At 36.5% G+C, this 16,548-nt stretch overlaps 1 long non-coding RNA gene across 7 annotated transcripts; it reads left to right on the forward strand.

The window, feature by feature from the left end:
- Positions 1-2,774: 2,774 nt before the first annotated feature.
- Positions 2,775-7,868, forward strand: LOC113310375. 7 transcript variants are annotated; one of them, XR_003341117.1, is made up of 7 exons: positions 2,775-3,075; positions 4,575-4,706; positions 4,800-5,096; positions 6,266-6,567; positions 6,821-6,887; positions 7,319-7,429; positions 7,548-7,868. It is a non-coding gene; the product is annotated as an uncharacterized LOC113310375 (long non-coding RNA). The 7 variants fall into 7 exon arrangements; XR_003341110.1 differs by having other exon boundaries at positions 6,821-7,429; XR_003341116.1 differs by having other exon boundaries at positions 7,319-7,868.
- The last annotated feature ends 8,680 nt before the right edge of the window (positions 7,869-16,548 follow it).

The following is a 16,548-nucleotide window of genomic DNA, read 5'->3' on the forward strand; positions in this document are numbered from 1 at the left end:
GCGTTTATATAATGTCCGCCTACCCGACGGGCGTTGGTATAATGTCCGCCTGTAGCCGCGCGTTCGTAAAGTTAACGCCTGATGCAGGGCGTTGGTATAATGTCCGCCTGGATGGGGCGTTGGTATAATGTCCGCCTGAATGGGGCGTTGGTATAATGTCCGCCTGGATGGGGCGTTGGTATAATGTCCGCCTGGATGGGGCGTTGGTATAATGTCCGCCGGACACCCAAGCGTTGATATAGTCATATACTGTTGTTCACAAAGTTTTGAAAACTTTGCTTGGGGCGTTGTCTTTATCAACGCCCCATTTTTTTTTTTTTTTTTGAACCCGGGCGAACGTATAATCTCCGTCCCACACACCAGGCGTTGCTATAGTTCACGCCCCATACAGGCGTTATCTTTATCAACGCCCCATACCAGGCGTTATCTTTATCAACGCCCCATGCCAGGCATAATCTTTATCTACGCTGGACGATGAAGCGGACTTTATATCAACGCGCGACCAAATTTACTCGTCACCCGCTACGCCACAGGACGGACTAAACCCAAATGTGATCTTTTTTTTTAGTCTTTGGTCTTTAGTTATGCTCGCACCACTGTGGACGCTCTAAGGGCCTCATGGAACTAGGATAGTGTACTTTGGAAAAATGGCAGGTATGAGTGTAATTGTAGACCGTGTAGTCATATTCGTTCAGAGCATCTCCAATGCAAGAGGTAAAGGTCTCAAAGTTGAATGACACATAGGATTTAAGATTTTTTATATCAAATTTCCATCTTCAACACAAGGGTCAAGGTCATACAGATAGATGACATGGCTAAGTGGAGGTAATGGAGAAAGTTTAAATAAGATTTTCTCTATGACCTTGGGTCTTAAAGCCACATCATCATTTTGTCTCTAAATTCAAGTAAAGTTTGTTGGATAATACTTTGGGGTTGGAGATCAACTTAAGGTAAAAAAAAATTACATTTATGTTTTTTTGTCATTTAGTAATGACCCACACATAAAAATGTATTAATAAGACCTCCACGTAGGATGACCTTGACTCTTTGCATTGGAGATGCTCTTAGTATTTTTCGTTCTTGATCCCAACATTGCAGAGATTACCGAGACCTAATTATATCACAAATGTTTATAAAACATTTAATTTGGGAGATTTTTTTTTTCTTTTTTTGAAGCATTTTAATTTGAGTGGTGGAAACAGTTTATATTCCCTATGTCCAAGTTATATACTCCCTCCGTGCCAAATTAGTTGAGCCAATTGGTTTTAAATTTTGTCCCACAAATAGATGAGCTATTTCATTAATCAAGGGGATATTTCTAAAACTACCATTTTAATTAATTATTGTTACTATAAGAGATATGTATAATTTGATAGCCATTTTTATATTCGTTACGTAGGTGTTTTAAAATGTTTTACAACGGTATAAAGTTTACGAAAAACTGTGGTATAGTTTAAGAGATAAATCATTTCTAAGTTTTACAAGTTATTATCCATAAGGGCATACTTGTAAACAAATTTTAAACGTACTCCGTTTTTCTCCTTGCCTTAATAATTGTGCAAACTACAAATGGCTCACTAATTTGGGACGAAGGGAGTAGTTAATACTACTATCATAAATAAGGGTTTATTTGGAAAATTCTTCTAGAAACTAGAACTATAACTATATAGATAGACAACTAAAAACTAGTTCTTCGCTTATAAAATTTGGACGAAGGGAGTATATTTTTCAATTATTTATGATCAAGAAAGGTTGAAGCTATTTGCTAGTGACCAACATACAAATAAGTAGAAAAAGATATATGACATTTTTTTTTTTTGCTAGGTTGTTTTTTTTTTCCTGATTGTCTGATAGCCCCTCGAGGACTATACTATAGGGAAATGGATATATGACAGGCACAAAACAAATTAATATGAAAGACAGTGAAACAAATTAATTAGGAGATTGATAACTTGGATATCTAGAAACTGAGAAAGCCAAAACATTATTCGGTTATTTAGACTAGGGCCGTCGCTCGCGCATAGACATAGTTGCACAATAAATCTGTGCTTTTAGTCATCAGCATAGGACAATTTACTAAAATGCATGCATGCTTATTGTGTGTGCACCCATGCGCCTATATCATGGAAGATTGGTGAGAAATTCTTTACCGTTATTCTATTCTCCGGTAGGAACTTCTTCGACTCTTCCTCAACTTTAACAAGCTAGTGAAAAATGATCTGTATAAGGCTACAAATTAACTTGACTGACCCACACCAAGGAAATTGAATATTCTCACAGCTAATCCATTAAAAGGTGTGCCCCCCCCAGTCCCTGCTAAGCTGATTGGTTTAGTCGTGTCAGCAGTGAAAGATTCTATATCATTAAAGTGCAATATCGGGGATCATACACATTTTTTTTATCTGCAATTAATTAGTGGCAAGCGAATTGAGAGGCACCAAGACGTAAGCAAGAAACTGGTGCATGGTGATGTGTCTTATTATATAGAGAATTTTTGTTAGTGTACGCGTGTTAAACTATAGTTTGCTTGACTCGGATACGGCGAGTTGGTAAAACTCTTAAACCTTGACCCCTCCGACCTCCAATTATATTGTTTTGGGAAATAGAAATTTAACGTTTAATCCCAAATTTGTTGGGCTTTGGACGCTTTAGTCCTACCCTCTCAGGCCTATTACACGCTAGTCCTAATTTACCAAATCCAAAACGAGTTGGCCCTTTTTTAAACGATTTAGTCCAAATCGAACTTTTCTGATGACAATAACCCTCATGTAAAACTTAGAGTACTAATTTGTTCTTATTTCATTTCTTCACTCTTTCATCGGCAATGAAACCTAGCGCGAAGAACCAGAATTCTCCCATTTCTCTTTAATATGGAATGGAAGCGACGAGAAATCTTTCATTTCTTCGTATCTTCATCAATTTTCTTACCTTATATCAGTTATTCTTCATTCAATTTACAAAAATCTTAGATTCTCGGTGTTAATGAAGTTCGCTGAAATGTAAATTCCAGGAGTAAGTTTAGTTGTAACTAACCGACGGAGAACGAAGAAGATATGATTGGATCTCTTAATAAACGTAAGTTCCATGTCCGATTTCAATTCCTCAGAGTTCTGATCTACTTTTTCTATGTTGAAGAACTGTTTTTATTGAATTTGTTATTATTTTGTTAATTTCAATTGCTAATATATATGAATTTAATCTCATCTCTCCATTCAGATCTATAAGTTTTCTACCCAAATCAGCTAAGTCTCAGTTTTTGTAACTGACATCGACATTATCACAAATCCCTAATTTAGGACCCTCAAGTTTCACATGGCTGCAAGCTATTATGTTGCTGCCAATCGTATCATCTAACAATATTAGTACATTGAAAGAATTATGTTCCCAGATTATCTCATATATGTACTTTACACTAGTTAGAGTGTTGTATTAACAAACATTTTAAAACACCATGTATGTGCACAATAAAGGTAGATGAAAACAGTTGATTAAATTCCAGTGATTAGTTGAATGCATACAACGTATTGGTTGGAATGTTTGTATTAAAATTGGTACGGTTAGACTTGTTAGACTGCACTTTTGGCCCTCTATGGATTCCAATTAGCTACTTAACTTGTGATTATGTTATTGGATATCTCAAATTGAGTCAAGTTCTCTTTGATTCGATGTTAGGACGAATTTAGGGATGTTTTTCCCTTGGAATTAAACTTAGAAAAATCATAGGTTCTGAAAAAGTTTAGGTCAATCTCTTTTTTCTAATGTGTGGTTAACTTTGTTGTTTAGTAGGCAAAATAGCTTTGATTTTACCTTCGTTTGTAGTTGATACTACTTTTTACCAAATGAGTTTTTTGATAATATCTTGTCATTTGGATACTTCCGTGTGGTTTGTTTTGTAGTACATTTTAAGTTGACTATTATTAAGAGTTAGTAATTTCTGTTTTCTTTCTTTGTGTGGCCTCACCATCAGAATTTGTTGACACCTTTCATCAGGCGGTATAGCGAATAATAGTCGATACAGATAATAGGATATATGCTATTTGAAATTCTGAATCATGCACTTGTGTTATTGTTTAGCTCTAGCTTGCGGTAGTTGGTGATGGGCTATCTATAAGGAATTATTGTAGTCTTGGATTTGAAGCTACAACAACACAACTACTAATTTGGCACAATTATGTTTATCGACTTAGGTTCCTCACCATCCCTCTCACAGGAAGTACCAGTTCTAGTGTGCCTTTGTTTTCCGACATTTATGCATATATTCCTTCTCTTTTGAGAGGTCTTTTTCCCCTGGGACCATCACCTTAAGGATAATTTGTTATATCGTCTTTAATCTTTGCCCTCTGCAGTTACTATAAAGCTGAAGACCTCAAGACACCATGAAGACTGACATCCTTAATTGTGTCCTTCCAATCGCAGAAAGTTTAGTCAATAAAGTAGTTGTGATTTTATCTTTTTTAGTTGGATTTCGTAACAATTAATGAAGTAATTAATAAAATATTAAAATTTAACTATCTGCAGGCAAAGAAGGTTATATCTCATTGCAAACATTGTCTTGATGCATAACTACTTTACAGGTTGTAGCAGGAAACATAGAGAACATTATTAGGGCACTAGGACTGCATAAGGAAAGAGCAGAAACAATTCAGTGCTTCTCTTCTGATTCTTTGGCGGATGTCTGGACCCACCTAATCCGATGGTGTTTGCAAGTAAGTTCTGCATAATTTACATTCTCTGAAGACTGAACGATTTTTTTTTGTGTGTGTTTTATGCCATGTTTTAAGGCATTTCTTGTTTCACAGGTCCCATTAGCTGGCGGAAATGGGTATATGTTGTTGATGCATATGCAATATTCTGCACAGGAAAGTGGATCAAGTAAACCCCGAAGATCATATGTTGAATAAATACTGGGAATGACTTGGTAAAGAGTCGTGAAACAAGTTAAAGAGTCAGATGCAGAAGTATTGACTGAGATTGGTCATAGGACCATCATAACTCTGAGCTTGTGGTATTGAAGCGTGCAAGAATGGCACTGCAAGAGCACATAAGAAGATGAAAGATGCAAAATATTATGCTCTGCCTCGTTATAATTATTCAAGGTAAAAATATTTCACCTCTTATTGCTTCTTAACTACTAGATATATACACATGATTTACGCGTTGCGTATGTGTACATGGTTGTACACATGCTGAATATTAACGTGTACATGTTTATACACATGTTTATTGTCAATGTGTACATAGTTGTACACCTGTTTATTGTTAATGTCTAGATAGTTTTTATACTCTCATCAGTAGCATTCATTATTAACAAAAAATGATGCTTACTAGGGGTTGCCATACTCCAGCCGTAACTTTTTTTTTCTTTTTCTTACATTCCTCAATTATTTCTACCTTGCATTCCTCAATTATCCCTAAGATTTCGTACACATGTTGTTTTTGTCTGAATTTACAAGTTGAGTCACAGAAACTCACAATTGTGCAACTAGGAGAGGGTAGGCGCCTAAACGCTACCTGAACTATCAATATATAATTGGTTTGCTGTTCTAGATGTCCTTGGTGTTGAGGAGTGCACATGCCCTGTGTCATCTTTTGTTTCTCAATTTATTAGCTTGATTTTGATTCTATTAAAATTTTTATAGATATGAGATGTTCAAGTAGCCTATGTAACTAAAATATTTCAATATATCCTAACTGTCCGTTGAAATGCATCAGGTAAAGAGTTCATTACATTACTTGAGGTTAGTCTATTGGGTTCATTTCTTGAGTTCAGTTTCCATTTCATATGTATTTGAGTACATGATAAATGTTTACAAATTCGATTGTTTATTATTCTATATATGATTGTAGTTGCTTTGTTTGGTAACAATGAACTAGAGATGTTAGTGATTATACGTATTGGTGATGCAAGTGTACATATTGGTGCACCTGTAGGTTGTACATAATGCAAGTGTACATATTGGTCCACCTGTACATAATGCAAGTGTACATATTTGTGCACATGTATGTAATCCAAGTTTACGTTTTTGCATCTTAGTTCGATAAGATAATATTACTTTGTTGGTTCATAGTCCATTTGATTTAGTGGACTTTGAGTTTTGCTAGACGATGACATAGTTAGGGTTCAAATTTGGGTTCAATTTTTATAAGGGATTCATATTCTGTTACTTAATGATATATAGTTAAAGATTCATTTTTCTGTATATATTAATTTATCATTTATTGTATTTAGCGTTTTTAATTGAGTGATGTCATTGTGGAAACTAAGGTAAAGACAGAGATGAACTTCAGTTACAGTGCGAGCCCTCCATCAATGCCTCACATGCATGTCCACAGAATAGCATTGTGGTTGAGCTGTGATTATCTTATGGTTCTGTTTCAGTCTGGAATGTAGGAGAGGTGAGTGGACTAAACTTGATTTTTTCTGCTTTCTTTTAATTCACCTTCTTTTACGTTTTAAAACTTCACATGAAGGAGAATTCTGCAACTATGAAGAAGGAAAAGCAAGCTTATAGGAGCAGTGATGTAGTTAGACCTCAGTTTGAGTCTAACCTTACCTCTAAAGTCATGGTAATCACTGTGTGTGTGATTGTAAATAATTGTACACATGTTGAGTTGCACATAGTTGTACACTTGTTTTCTTAATGTGTACATAATTGTGCACATGTTGATTTTCAGTGTGCACATAGTTGTACATCTCATGATGCAAGAATGTAACGGCTACGCGCTACTGTATGGAAGTTCGCTGCCATTACATTTGTTCCGCATAGATATGTGAATCATTCAGCTTCTTATGTGTGTTATTGTATTGATTGGAATGCAGACATCAAGGCCAGAGTACAATCAAATCCTTGTGAAGATTCCTGGGTAGTGACTTCCGGGGAAATTTTGTAAAAACATCCTTCTTAAACAGTTTTTCATTTATGTGCAGATATGTAACATTTTACATGTTTATATTGATGCGTTGTTGAATTTTAACCAACCAGATGTCGGTCTCCTCCAAGATTTGAATGAGGTCTTATCTTTTTGTTCATGCCATGGCTTTTTTTGAGTATTGCACTACTGTCGACTGTCTAGTAGTGCTCTTAGTCAAGGTTTTTAAACTACATAAGCTCCATATCCGATATCTTTTTTGAGTATTGCACTACTGTCGACTGTCTCTAATATTACATATGCAGAGTACGTGTGTACGTAGTTGTCCTGTTGATTGTTACCGTGTGCTTAGCTGTACAAATGCTAATTATTAGCGGTAAATAACTGTATTATACCTTTTGCGCCATTGACATCAATAATTTTTTTTCCCTTCTGTTTTATGTATTAGAGAGTCATAAGCTCAAAATGGGAGAGTGCCCAAGCCTACCACAAGGGTTTGCGGAGGTTGATGGTTCAAATCCATCTGAGTTTCAACATGTGTATCGCTACCGGTGTTTAGGTAATCGATTCCACTTTTATGTATGTAAGATCTGGTGGATCTTGTCTTGTCTCATGAATATATAGCCTATTTTGTACATATGAATATTGGATAATATTGGATTTTTTGGATTTTGTAGACATGTACACAGTTGTACACTTTATCTTGTCTCATCAGTATATGGCATGGTTTGTTAGTGCGGATGTTGAATTTTCTGAATTCTCGTAGATGTGGACATAGCAGTACAACATTGTCCTGTCTCATGGATATATTGCTGAGTATGAATATGCTGGACTTGACTTTTGCAGATGTGTACATACTACATAGTAATATACCAGTGTAAATTAAAAAAAAATTAAAAAATGAATATTATATGGTCATATGGGTACTTTTTTTGTACATCTCGGAAAGAGCTTTCCGAATATATAAAGTTTACAAATTTTGGACGAGCGGTTTGAAAAATAAACCGTTTTTTAATTATTTTTATATTATTTAAAATTGATGACATCATCATGAGTCATTTTGGACTAAACCGTAAATATTTGGACTAAGTTGTAAATCAGGAAGATTATTTATGTATTTTTTATATTTTAAATAACTTTTGGATTAAATTGTACCTAGTTAACTCGTGATGGACTAATCCGTACTTTTTGACGCGTTTTTGGACTAAAACGTTTTTTTCCCTTTTGGGAACCGGGAGAAAAGGCGTCAAATGGTGTCAACTGGGAAGCGAGATACTGGTGGTGTACGCTGATCTTATATTAGAGTCATCAGGTATGTGCATCACATGTATGTAAATACTAGAGCCGAAGAAAAGATTATAGGTGGCGTGGGTGTTTGAATGACATTTGAGAAGTAATTTATTTTTATCTGAGACTGCTTTGAGATCGGCAGACATACTTGTGCATAACTGGGATAATGGGATGATATGTGCTTGGATGTGACTGGTGTTTCGTCTTTTACCGGTGGTGGAGTTCATACCTTTACCTCGGGCCTTTCCATTAAGAATGATGTTACTCGTAAGAATGCTAAATATTTGGAGAAGTGCACGTCTCATGGTTATGGTTTTGGGACACTTGCTTTTACCATTTTAGGTGAGTTGGGTGATGATACTATAGACTTCTGAAGCGCTTGGAAATTATATTGCTAGCCATGATGCTAATGTTCGTGTCGGAGAATTTCTTTTTCATAGGTTAGGTGTAGTTATTCAAAAAGGTGTGGGAGCTCAGCTTGTCGCTAGACTTCCGACCAATTTCTTACCGGAAGATAGTCTTTCTAAGTTGTAAATTTTCTTTTATCTTAATTAAGTTAAAACTAAATCGTTACTTTTTTTTATTCGAAGGTTAAGATTTTTTATCAATAAAGAAAAAGCATACAGAGGGGGAAACGGGAAAACCATATAATAAAGAAGACAAAAGCCACCATCGGAAATAAAATGAAGAGGGGGATCCATGGACACTCTTAGATGGACAAGGTCAGATATGATTTGTGCCAATACACCTCCAACTTTTTCTTAGGCAATCTGTATAGACAAACTCAACACAACTTCGAGAGTAAAAACTCAATCAAGGAAAGTGCCTAGAGTTATATCTCTATCTCTTGTTGTTAGAAATTTACAGGATTGAATCCGTGAACCTCACTACAAAGAGAATTATTGGACGGTACCAAAGACCAATGTCCAAGGATCAGTCAAGTCTTTTCCAACTAACAAGGTTTGACTTAGATATTGTGATTGATCAACGCACAACATGTGATATTTCAATTGTCAAGATAAACAATATAATGCGGAAAAAGAAAAAACACAGACCCCACAAGTTTTGTTAACGAGGAAACCGCAAATGTAGAAAAATCCCGGGACCTATTCCAGATTGAACACCAAACTGTATTAAGCCACTACAAAGACTAGCTTACTACCAATTAACTTCGGTCTGGAATGTAGTTGAGCCCAAACTCAGTCTCCCACTAATTCTGGTACATGCACGCTCCTTACGCCTCTTGAATCCCAGCAGGACTCTGCGCAATTGATTCTCTTGGTCTCACACCAACTAAGAGTTGCTTCAACTCAATTGAAGACTTTATACCAAATATGCCTCCCACAGATTAAGCATATTTATTGATTTCCTTATTTACGATCTAAACGGATGATCAGATCAAACGTAGATCCAGTTGATGAAAATCGATAGCAACTTAGACAAAAGTCTGGCTATCCTCAAAATCCGGACTTATGCAACCCGAAGTGCAACCTAGATTATTATTCACCTCACAAGTATAAAACTTGCGGAATCAACAAAGTATAGGACGGAGAAACTTTGTTGATTACTATCTATCTTGATTGATGGAGCAAGGCTCTACAAACAATCAAGATCAGGATACTCAAGTTATCAAGATAAAATAACTGGATCTGACTTCATGAATCCCAATGAAGTCTTTGTAGTCGCCAAACCCTAAAAGGGTTTCTGGAGACGACGACTCTAGATACAACTAGGACACACCAAAAAGTAATGTCAGGATTCAAAGATCCCAGGTGCCAAGAGTTCCCCTTATATAGACTTCAAAGCTAGGTTGCTTTAGGTTTAAGCTAAGATAGTTTTGGAACCAAGCAAACAATATTCATCGTTAGATGAAAACCTTGAATCTTATTCACGTATACAAGATATACACTATAGTTAGGTAAACCATAACCGAACCGTGTATAAAGACTATGTTCAATATGGTTAGCCGAAACTAGCCTATTTGAACTTAAAAGCTTAACACTCATTTTCATATTCACAAGACATTAAGGGTCACAATTATGTGATCAAATGAGTCTAGTGTTAATTATATAACTGATCAAATGCAAATTACTTCAAGGAAATAATTTAATCGCAATTGAATCACAATCGACATAGTTCGTAAATGTACAGAGTACAAATACTTGAACTATTCGTGAATCGGCTGAGTCATAGTAAGTGGACCGGTTTCCAAATTTACGTGCAATAACCGAGTTCCTGAGTCAACAGAACTACTCAGTTCATAAACCGGTTTGCACACTTATGCAATTACCTAGTTCCGGACTCTTCAGAACTTTTCAATTTATGTACCGGTTTGCAAACTTTTAACTAATTCAAAGTTCCGGAGTCTACATAACTTTTTAGTACACGTACCGGTTTGCAAACTTTGGACTTTTGCCAATTTCGGAGTTCACATAACGTTCAGTTTACGTACCGGTTTGGGTACTAAACTGTTTCTAGAACATAGAACTGTTTTGGTTCGCATACTGGTTTGATTATTTTAATACGGTTCCCTTACCATAGTTCCACAATGGTTTGTTCACAAATATACATACCTATATGAATCACGAAACGACCAGATTTCCCATGGAGTATGCATATCACACAAATCTGAAAGTCGAAATACAACTATTCCGCTATGTGTACGAATACATGTAATACGGCTTCAAACAAATTCCGAATATAGTAGTTATATATTTTTCCAAATCGATTTGAAACATTCCTAAATAACATCAATGACACATATCAATGTTTCAGGCTATTTTCGAATGATAAACTTGAATCATGATTTGGTTCTGAACAATAAATTGTTCTCCACCGAATTTGATCAAGTATGAACAAATGTTCATTAAGCTTAGTCATTATATTTCGAGAAATTTGTAAACTAAATAATTAGTTCTCGACTCGAAATTCTTGTCTATGCAACCTAGCCTAATTAGTTATGCGACAATCGTCTCAAGATAGAAAAGTGAATATAACTTGTGAAATAGGTGGTTCAGTCTTCACTTACCTTTTGTTGCTGAAGTTCACCAAAAGCTTCGGTTGATCTTCGCCTTCAAACAGTAGAACGCAAATGATGACTAGTTCGTTTCTCAACTCCACTATCCTAGACCGAGACTTAACTAATTCTAGACTAGAAATAAAGATATAGTTTTGACAACTAAATTTGACAACAATCTTGATATAGCAACACTTGTGAGTTCGACCAAGCAATGCTCTAACAATCTCCTCCTTTGTCAATTTTAGTGACAAAACTATTTAATGCATATGGATAACAAAAATAAAGTTTTGAAAAAAAAAACTTCTCGATCCACCATGCCTTCTTGATTTCCTTGGTTTCTTGAACTCTCCTTGAACTCTTCGTTATTTTAAGTTGCTGTTAGAGCATAGCTCGGTTGAACCCACTAGCGTTGGTATGTCAATTTTAGTTTCCAAAATGCATTCTTGATTTAGCATACTAAAGATATTTTCGGACTAGATTAGGTCTAAGAAGTTGAATCGAAGCTATCCTTAAAGGATGAAGATTGAAGACTACAAGAAGACATCAACAAGTATTCCATCAACAAAGGTATGTAATTGATTTCATTTGGATTCTTGTTCAATTCTACCTTTCTAATCTATCGAGATAAATGCTCACTCTATGGAACAATTCCTATGACGGATACTTGAGGTTATTTGATTCATGACTTTGGTGACAATAACCTTTATCCCTATATAGGATCTCATGTTATAGTGAATGAGCTTACGAATTTAACGAGCCAAGAATCACTCAATTCCGAGTTATAACGATAAAGTTATGAGTGATTTATTAAAGTAACAATTGTAAGTGTTGCTGTAATTGTTACAGTTCGTTAGTAGGAAACAATCCATGGATTGTTTGTAACGGTTCACGGACTTGGGCCCAATTACGTGACTAGAAGTCTTTTTTAGTCAAGTTGGTGATGTTTCCTTATCTAGGCAAGTTAGCTATTACTCCAAACATCTTTGATTAACATATTAAAGTGTTTGTGATTCCTTCCTAATTTAATTTGTGATTTATTCACATAAATACAATTTGCTAAATTAATTATTTATTTAATTATTTTGGCAAGAGTTGTAACTTAGGAAAGACTCCCAAAATTAGGAGAGTCTTGAAAAAGGAAAAAAACTATGCTTAGCTTTCAAGCTACCTTTCACTATAAATAAAGGGTTCGTGAGTGCTACACGTTTTCATCCCCTTTGGAAAATTGGTGTTAGCTTCATAAGGTTGTTTTCCATGTCTTTTGTTCTTCGTGAACAAGAGTGAGATAAAAGTCTTTGTATTGGGGATCACAAATCCGAGTTGAATCTAATCTTCGTGATTGATTATACAACTTTTAATCTAGGATTTTCACCTCTTGTCTATTCTAAGGTTTTCTCTTCTGATATAAACCATTCAAGAGTTGTTGATCATAAATCCTAGGTTTTGATAGATTTCAGTTTCCGATCATATACCAACACTTGTTAGTCGAAATCGGAAGCTAGAAAGAAAACTTCGATTAAGGCATCTCGTAAAAATCCTTTTGAAGTTTTAAACAAGATATCTCTAGATTTATTCTAGTTGTTCTTGTTGTAGAGTTATTAGGTTTCTCTTACTATTTTTGAAGAGTATAATAATCCCTAATCTACAAGTTTGTTTTGATATTACTTTTACTTAGTAATTGTTTTCTCAAAACAAACACAAGATTTCCAAAACCTTGATTCACATCTAAAGGGAAATCAAACCGGTGTTTTGTGTAAACAAAATATCAAATCGTATCAATCGTGTTTTTGTATCTTCTAAAGAGAGCCTTGGGTTCTGCTAGAAGATTTGCGCGAAGTATTTCTAAAGAGAATCGTTATTCTGCTAGGAGTTCTACAAGTGCCGAAGTAGGTATTACATCTAGTCCGAATAGGTAGTAGGAAATTGGTGTAGCAGCTTATAATCAGTGTGTGTTTATTCTGGACTAGGTCCCGGGGTTTTTCTGCATTTGTATTTTTCTCGTTAACAAAATTTCTGGTGTCTGTGTTATTTCTTTTCCGCATTATATTGTTTATCTTTATAATTGAAATATCAAAGGTTGTGCGTAAGTTCAATCAATTGGGAATCCAACCTTTGGTTGTTGATTAAATTGATTGACACTTGAATATTGGTTTTTCATACCATCCAAGTTATTTCTTATATTCAATTAGGCTCGCAAATTCCTATTTGTTTGATTGCGGATTGAATTAAGAAATTGAGATATAACTCTTTGATATACTTTTCTTAAGATTGAGTCTGACTGTCTAGTTGATTCTCTTGAAAGTATATTGGAGTTAGTCCATACATATTGCCAAATGAATAATTGGGTGTGGTTGTTAGACCCTCGCTTTTTCAGTTGCATTGATTCTGAACGTGTTCAACTCAGCATCGTTGTTGTTGAATAACCGATTCCATAGCGATAACAACTTTTTGAAAACAAATATTCTCAAACATGGTTATACAGAGACATAATATTATTATCTTCTCTCTAAAGTTAAATTGTATCTCAACTCTGAAGTAATACTATGGTGATATGTTTCTCCCCCTTAATCAATACTTACATATTTTGTTTAATAGGTAAACCTATTGCTTAAATGATTCATTCCCCCTTATATAATGGTCCGTAAACCATATGTATGTAGTATGAAACTACTAAATAATTCTCCCCTTTTTTGTCAATAAAAATTAAAAAATGTACGAAAATCGAGGGATCATAATGAATACAACCAAAAGATATCTCAAGCTTTAAGGAAGACGAAGATATTACATAATAACATAGTGAAAATGCAACTCTTCATATCAACTTATTTAGATGATATCACATAGTAATAAATACTTAGCGCTCATCCTAGGTGTTTATGGGTGAAAATCTTTTCTGCTGATTTTGGTAATTTCGGTGAGTGAGTGAGAAACAAATCTAAACCCTAAACAAATGTACTGCGCGGGAGTACTTTAGATTCGAGAGATCAATCTATACAAATCTGGCCTAAACCAAGAAATGGTCGTTCCGGATTTGCTTCGGTCACAAAGAGGAGGAAAAGGGCTGGTTTAGGGAGGGAAGCAAAGAGAGTGTTGAGACAGAGCAGTTCTGGAAGAGTAGTACTTGACTTGTATCAGAAAGTGAAAGCTTTTGAGAAAGCTAGCAAAAGTTGCTTTTCTGAGTGTTGTATTTCTCCCTGACCAAAAACTTGTTGTCTTGGTGGAAATAGGTAAGACCTATTTATACAAGTCTAAGTGATACTTACCCTGGCCTCGTAAGAAAAAGAAACGGATGAGATACATGGGAAGAGGTGGTAACGCCTGGTATTGATGGAATTTGATGGAATTGATGTTCCATAATGAAAGAGCGTTTCACCATTACTTCCTTCATTTACTGACCGTTTTATTCTTAATACACTGTCTTGAAACGGGCATTTGTGTATGCCGCACGCTGTAAACCGCCAAACCAAAACCCTAAAGAGAATCCCCCAGTTTGTGACATGTATTGATGTCTCGAGTGTTTTCGTGGAAAACGTGTAGCATGTCGCTGGTGTTTGATAAGTTGAGCTTGAGAGATGTGCCGGCTCAGTGGCGACCTTCGACGGTCGAGATTTTGCATCTTGAGAGGAATCGTGGCCTTTGATGTAGGCGCGGCATGCCAAAGTGCAAGGGTTGCATGGCGTGTGCCAATGGCTTGTGTGAAATGCCTTGGTTGTAGGTTGCGCATCGGGTGCAGGTGGCAATGCCAAAATGCAAGTGTTGCATGGCATGTGCCAATGGCGCGTGTAGCGGCTTTGGACCTAGGTTTGCACGGCTTGACATGCTAGGTTGCAAGGGTCGCTTGGCATGTGCCAATGGCGCGTGTGGAGGCTTAACACTAGGTTTGCACGGCTTGACATGCTAGGTTGCAAGCGTCGCTTGGCATGCTAGGTTGCAAGCGTCGCTTGGCATGGGCCAATGGCGCGTGTGGCGGCTTGGCCTTAGGTTTGCACGGCTAGGCATGCTAGGTCGCAAGCGTCGCTTGGCATGTGCCAATAGCGCTTGTGGCGGCTTGGCCCTAGGTTTGCACGGCTTGGCATGCTAGGTCGCAAGCGTCGCTTGGCATGTGCCAACGGCGCGTGTGGCGCAATGATTGTGCAGCTCGAATTTGGCACGGTTGTCGCGAAGCGTAATGATTATGCGGCTTTGGTTTTGGCATAGTTGCCATGATGCGCCGCGATCGTGCGGCTTGGTTTTGGCATGGCTTCCATGATGCGCGTGCAGCTTTGGTTTTGGCATAGTTGTCATGATGCGCAACTATCGTGCGGCTTAGTTTTGGCATGGTTTCCATGATGCGCAGCGATTGTGCGGCTTTGGTTTTGGCATAGTCGCCATGATGCGCAGCGATTCTGCGGCTTTGGTTTTGGCATAATTGTCATGATGCGCAGCGATTCTGCGGCTTACGATTTTGTGTGTCGAAACCCTAGTTTAGCATTTGAAAAAAGATACCCTGGTAATTTTTTACATAAGTGCATTAAATGTTCTAATAAATGTGTTTAACGTCACCGGTGACGTCATGCTATGTGCAAGTTTTTACGATTTTACCCCTTGTCTAAAAACCACCATCAACACTAGGAAATTAAAAAGATACAGGTGAAAAAGCGGGGGTCTAACAACACCACCCAATATTTCGATTAGCAATTTGTATGGACTAACTTCGAAACACTTACTAGAGAATCAACTAGACAGTCATACTCAATCTAGATAAAAGTATCTCAAGGATTTAATATATCTCTCTTGTTTTGATTCACTAAAGCTAATAGAAATCAGCGAGTCTATAATCAAACACAAGGAATAACTTGGAGGGTACCAAAGACCAATGCCCAAGGATCAATCAATATCAATCAACAACCAAAGGTCGGATTTCCAATTGATTGATTCAAACGTACACCCTGTATTATTTCAATTATATAAACAAATATAATATGGAAATATAAATAACACAGGCACCAGAATTTTGTTAACGAGGAAACCGCAAATGCAGAAAAACCCCGGGACCTAGTCCAGATTGAATACACACTGTATTAAGCCGCTACAGACACTAGCCTACTCCAAGCTAACTTCGGACTGGACTATAGTTGAACCTCAATCAGTCTCCCACTGATCCAAGGTACAGTTGTGATCCCTACGCCTCTGATCCCAACAGGATACTGCGCACTTGATTCCCTTATATAATCTCACCCATAACTAAGAGTTGTTACGACCCAAAATCGCAGGCTTTAACAATAAACAAATTTGTCTCACACAGACAAGTCTATCAAAGGATCAATCTGTCTCCCACAGAAAACCCTAAAAGTTTTTGTTCCGTCTTTTGATAATAATCAAGGTGAACA

This window comes from Papaver somniferum, chromosome 1, assembly GCF_003573695.1.
Source record: "Papaver somniferum cultivar HN1 chromosome 1, ASM357369v1, whole genome shotgun sequence".
NCBI lineage: Eukaryota > Viridiplantae > Streptophyta > Magnoliopsida > Ranunculales > Papaveraceae > Papaver > Papaver somniferum.